At 48.7% G+C, this 6,169-nt stretch overlaps 1 long non-coding RNA gene and 1 pseudogene across 1 annotated transcript; both read right to left on the bottom strand.

Moving 5' to 3' along the window:
• The window catches only part of LOC101080244 (cyclic nucleotide-gated channel rod photoreceptor subunit alpha-like), an 8,302-nt pseudogene extending 3,858 nt beyond the window's left edge, over window positions 1–4,444 (bottom strand).
• Window positions 4,445–4,993: 549 nt separating this feature from the next.
• LOC115250752 (uncharacterized) lies at window positions 4,994–5,612 on the bottom strand. The gene is made up of 2 exons (XR_003889335.1): window positions 5,476–5,612; window positions 4,994–5,338 (listed from the first exon to the last, which is right to left on the bottom strand). It is a non-coding gene; the product is annotated as an uncharacterized lncRNA (long non-coding RNA).
• Window positions 5,613–6,169: the final 557 nt, after the last annotated feature.

Raw genomic sequence — 6,169 nt, 5'->3', positions numbered from 1 at the left:
GATACAGCAGATCAGTGGGAATCATGGAGATCAGATCCAGTTTGAACTGGAAGCTGCTTGTGTAACGCTCACGCAGTTTCTGCTCATCCTTCACCAGAAGACCCTGTTCCAGGTAACCTGGCGAGGAAACAAACACACGGGCTTTCAACAACAACAACAACAACAACAACAACAACAACCACACAAAGTCTGTGTTGGTGTTCAGACCCGTCCTGGTTCTGAAGACCATGTCCGCTACGTAGGTCAGGTCACAGATGAAGTCCACGATGAACCAGTACACACATAGTCAGTCTGGAGCTCCTCAAAACATGCCCTGCAGCACACACACACACACACACGAAACCCTCAGTGTGTGTGTGGTGTGTGTGTGAGTGAGTGTGAGAGTGTGTGAGAGTGTGAGTGTGAGAGTGTGTGAGAGTGTGAGAGTGTGAGAGTGTGAGTGTGAGAGTGTGTGAGTGTGAGAGTGTGTGTGTGTGAGTGTGAGAGTGTGAGAGTGTGAGAGTGTGAGTGTGAGAGTGTGTGAGTGTGAGAGTGTGAGTGTGTGAGAGTGTGAGAGTGTGTGAGAGTGTGTGAGAGTGTGAGTGTGAGATTGTGAGTGTGTGAGAGTGTGAGAGCGTGTGTGTGTGTGTGTGTGTGGAGAGTGTGTGTGTGTGTGTGAGCGTGAGAGTGTGTGAGAGTGTGTGAGAGTGTGTGAGATTGTGAGTGTGAGAGTGTGAGTGTGTGAGAGTGTGAGAGTGTGTGTGTGTGTGTGTGTGTGTGAGAGTGTGTGTGGTGTGTGTGAGAGTGTGTGAGAGTGTGAGTGTGAGATTGTGAGTGTGTGAGAGTGTGAGTGTGAGTGTGTGAGTGTGTGAATGTGAGAGTGTGAGTGTGTGAGTGTGTGTGTGTGTGTGTGAGAGTGTCACCTGGCTATGATCAGGGTCCAGTTGTACATGACGGGCATGGTGATCACAAACAGCCAGTAGTAGTAGGTGTTACCTGCTGGATCAATCACCGTCACCTCTTTAGGACTGAAAACAGCCACACACACACACACACACACACACACACCACACACACACACACACACCACACACACACACACACACACACACACACAATCACTGCCATTAATGATCGTTCTCCGATCCCGATTTATTGGTCAATATTAGTTTAACGCACGGCTCATTTTTCTTCTCTTCTTTCTTCTTCTCTTCTTTCTTCTTCTCTTCTTTCTTCTCTTCTTTCTCCTTCTTCTCTTTCCTAGGAAAACAGAGGAGCTGTGACTGATTCTCTTTTCACAGCGACGTGACGGACGCTCCCGACCTACTTCTTCTTCTTCTCTTCTCTTCTTCTTCTGCTGCTTTCTTTCTTCTGTTTCTTCTTGAGTTCTCTGAAAGACAACAGCTGATTTCTGTGGGCGTGGCTTCATGTGTCAGATCAAAGCATCTGTGCTTCTGCTACGATGTGTGCACGTGTGTGTGCATGTGTGTGTTTATGAGTGTGTGTATGAGTGTGTTTACGTGTGTGTTTATGAGTGTGTATGAGTGTGTGTATGAGTGTGTGTACGAGTGTGTGTATGAGTGTGTGTACGAGTGTGTGTATGAGTGTGTGTACGAGTGTGTGTATGAGTGTGTATCTGCGGGGGGGTGCCTCACTCGTCCTCGTCCTTGTTGTTGCTGTTGTTGACGTTGAACAGACGTCCAACTCTGAAAGGAAGCACACAAACAGGTGAGGAACAGGAACCTTCAGGTGTGGAACCATCTGGAAGCTCTCGTCACCTTGGCTCCGCCTCCATGTGTTGCACAACGATGGTGGGTGGAGTTAAGGTGCAGACAGGTGTCTGGACTGATGGAGCTACTTTAGCCATGTGGGCGTCTCACTTCCTGTTGGCAAAGAGCGGTCACACCAGGTGTGGTACTGTAGTAGTACTGTAGTACTACTGCAGTAGTACTGTAGTAGTACTGCCGTAGTACTGCCGTAGTGCTGTCGTAGTACTGCCGTAGTGCTGTCGTAGTACTGTAGTGGTACTGCAGTAGTACTGTCGTAGTACTGTCGTAGTACTGCCGTAGTGCTGTCGTAGTACTGTAGTGGTACTGCAGTAGTACTGTCGTAGTACTGTCGTAGTACTGCCGTAGTGCTGTCGTAGTACTGCAGTAGTACTGTCGTAGTACTGCCGTAGTGCTGTCGTAGTACTGCCGTAGTGCTGTCGTAGTGCTGTCGTAGTACTGCCGTAGTACTGCCGTAGTGCTGTCGTAGTGCTGTCGTAGTACTGCCGTAGTGCTGTCGTAGTGCTGTCGTAGTGCTGTCGTAGTGCTGCCGTAGTACTGTCGTAGTACTGTCGTAGTACTGCCGTAGTGCTGTCGTAGTACTGTCGTAGTACTGCCGTAGTGCTGTCGTAGTACTGTAGTGGTACTGCAGTAGTACTGTCGTAGTACTGTCGTAGTACTGCCGTAGTGCTGTCGTAGTGCTGTCGTAGTGCTGTCGTAGTGCTGTCGTAGTGCTGCCGTAGTACTGTCGTAGTGCTGTCGTAGTACTGCCGTAGTGCTGTCGTAGTACTGCCGTAGTACTGCCGTAGTGCTGTCGTAGTACTGTAGTGGTACTGCAGTAGTCGCGTACTGATTAGTACTGTCGTAGTACTGTGTAGTACTGCCGTAGTGCTGTCGTAGTACTGTAGTGGTACTGCAGTAGTACTGTCGTAGTACTGTCGTAGTACTGCCGTAGTGCTGTCGTAGTACTGTAGTGGTACTGCAGTAGTACTGTCGTAGTACTGTTGTAGTACCGTAGTAGTACTACAGTGTAATACTCCTACACAAGTGTCCTGCTCACAACGAACACATGTCTGTCGACGCAGTTTACGCTTACGCTTTGAAACACACACCCACACACACCACACACACATGAACACACACATTTGAACACACACGACACACACACACACATGAAACACACACCACACATGAAAACACACATTAAACACCACACACACGAAACACACACATGAAACACACGACACACATTTAAAACACACACACACATTTGAAACACATACACATGAAACACATACACATGAACACCCACACACATTTGAAACACACACACATGAAACACACACACACACATTTGAAACACATACACATGAAACACACACACACATGAAACACACACACACATGAAACACACATACACATGAAACACACACACATGAAACAGACACACACATGAAACACACACACACATGAAACACACATACCATGAAACACACACACATGAAACCACACACACCATTTGAAACACATACACATGAACACACACACACACGAACACACACACACATGAAACACACACACACATTTGAAACACATACACATGAAACACACACACATGAACACACACACACATTTGAAACACATACACATGAAACACACACACACATGAAACACACACACACACACGAACACACACATTTGAAACACACACACCCAACACACGAAACACACATTTGAAACACACCACACGAAACACACACACATGAACACACACACACACATGAAACACACACATTTGAAACAACCCCCACACACGAAACACCACACACATGAAACACACAGACACACATTTAAAACACACACACACCATTTGAAACACATACACATGAAACACACACCACACGAAACACACACACTTTGAAACACATACACATGAAACACACACACATGAAACACACATACACATGAAACCACACACCGAAACAGACACACACATGAACACACATACACATGAAACACACATACACAGAAACACACACACCCTGAAACACACACCACATTTGAAACACATACACATGAACACACACACACACGAAACACACATACACATGAAACACACACACACGAAACACACATTTGAAACATACACATGAAACACACACACACATGAACACACACACACATGAAACACACCACATGAAACACACACACATGAACCACACACACATGAAACCACACACACTTGAAACACTACACATGAAACACACACACATGAAACACACACACACATGAAACACACACTCTGCTCTGGGCACTGCAGTATTTTCATTCAGCATCTTCTCGTTTTGAAATGTTTCTCTTTTCCCGACGACAGGAAACGGACGCTGCTTCGGTCTCACCTGTCACCGTCGCTCGGCTCACCTCCGTCCACTCAACTCATCGCCATGGAAACAGCAATATTCCCCCCTTCAAAGGTGAACTCCTTTAACGCTTGAGGAAAAAGAGGGATGGCGAAGGAGAGCTGGGATCAGCGGGGTGACCGACAGGGATAAAAGGATTAGACGATTCAGCATCCCATCAGCTCCCAACATGGAGCGCCGGGATGTGCACGACATTCACCGCGTTCCTGGGGGGCCCTGGGGGGGCACGGGGGCGTTCGGCAAGAACCAGGAAGAGGAGACCCAAAGAAAGTCAGACGAAGGAATAAACGAGAGGCAGGAAGGAAAGACGTGCAGAGGAAGTGATGAAGGAAAAGTGAGGAGGAAGATTAGGAGTCGGTCCTGCACAGTCAGCAAGTTTCACTAATCGCTCACACACACACACACACCTGGGAATGTCTGGCCTTATGAGGACCGTCCCTCTTGACCTTCACCAGCTGTGACCTCCAAACCAATCTGAGTTTGAGGACCGGACAAAATGTGTTCCTCAGAAGTTTAGTGTGTGTGTGTGTGTGTCACCTGTACACACACACCCACACACACACACAGCAGTGTTTAACAAGATTAGGAGGAATTCCAGACACTCTGAGGACACGCCTCCTCTGTAGAGACAAACCGATGGTTCTGGAGCATGTTGGTCACCTGTGGAACGATGACAGGGGATGAAGACAGCCAGCAGGCTCCGCCCACACAGGTGACATGTTCCTGTGTGGTGATAAACACAGTCGCCCCCACCCGGGTGGGCCCCCACCTGGATGGTCCCCCACCTGGGTGGGGCCACATCAGACCCGCTGACAGTGAAGGAGTTGCTGCACGTTCTGACTCACTTTATTGTATTAAAATGGACATTTCTGCTGAGGATAAAAAGTGTGAATGGAGACGTTCCTGCGAGCGAAGACGTGATAAAACACTGGAAACGATGCGTGAGGATCGACAGTCTGTCACCACGGCAACAGAAGATATCATGAAACACACTGGAAAGAAACATTCACTTGACAGAAATATTGGTACATATTTAAAAAGGTGAAACATCATGGGAAATGTAGGAATAACATTTGCAAGGTCCTGAAGGTCGAGTGTTCAGAAAAGTCAAGGTCATCGGGAGCATCAAGGTCTCTGTACTCAATGATAGAGCGGGGATCCCCTCGCAGGCCCCTGCACACACACAACACGCACACACACGCACGCGCACACACACACACCACACAGGAAAAGCCACAAACACACACAATCAATAAATCTGGAGCTGCTGGAGCAACCATAACGAGATGTGTTTGAGTGTTTTTCCCCACCTGCTGTTTCGCTGTTTCGGAACCCCCCCCGCCCCCCACGTGACCTCTGAAGTTGTCATAGTTACCACGCCCCCCCCAAACTGGTTCGGAGGAAGGAGGCGCCACACCTGTGCAGCAGACAACACACACACTTTGACCGGATGTCAGCGTTGGAATCTGAGTCACGTGACCAAGTCACATGACCAAGCTCATACCAGGGAAAGCAGGCAGGGGGGTCTGACTCCCGGTGGATATCCCAGAAGGCTTTGCTGCTGGGCGACTGAGCAGGAATCCTGCATTCCGGGTGGCGTTGCTAAAAGGGAGCAACACGTTTATCAAGAGTAGCAAGTTGAAGGTTTCCAGCGCCATCGCCCACCTTGTGCTGCTGGTGGGAGGGGCTTGTTTCTCAGGGGGGGTTGGCCTCTTGGCTCAGCAAGCAGGTAGTTGTTGAAGACTCCCACTTCCTGTCGACAGCAGCCACCTTCCGCTGCGTGTTTGTTTGAGGATATGTTTTCGCACAACTCTGGCGCCTAAGCGAGACAAGCAGCGATGGTTACCACGGTAACCCCACCACTCATCACCGCGGTACACTGCAGATCAGTCACCTTGACTTTTTCCCACTCGAGGGACACAACCATTTGTCTTTACTGAGCTCCACGGAGTTGGCCGACAGGAACGTCTCCACCTGCACACACACACACAATTGAGATGCGCG

Source organism: Takifugu rubripes, chromosome 8 (genome assembly GCF_901000725.2).
Source record: "Takifugu rubripes chromosome 8, fTakRub1.2, whole genome shotgun sequence".
NCBI classification, from domain to species: domain Eukaryota; kingdom Metazoa; phylum Chordata; class Actinopteri; order Tetraodontiformes; family Tetraodontidae; genus Takifugu; species Takifugu rubripes.
The sequence above is the reverse complement of the archived record's forward strand: the minus strand, read 5'-3'. Positions and strand labels throughout refer to the sequence as shown.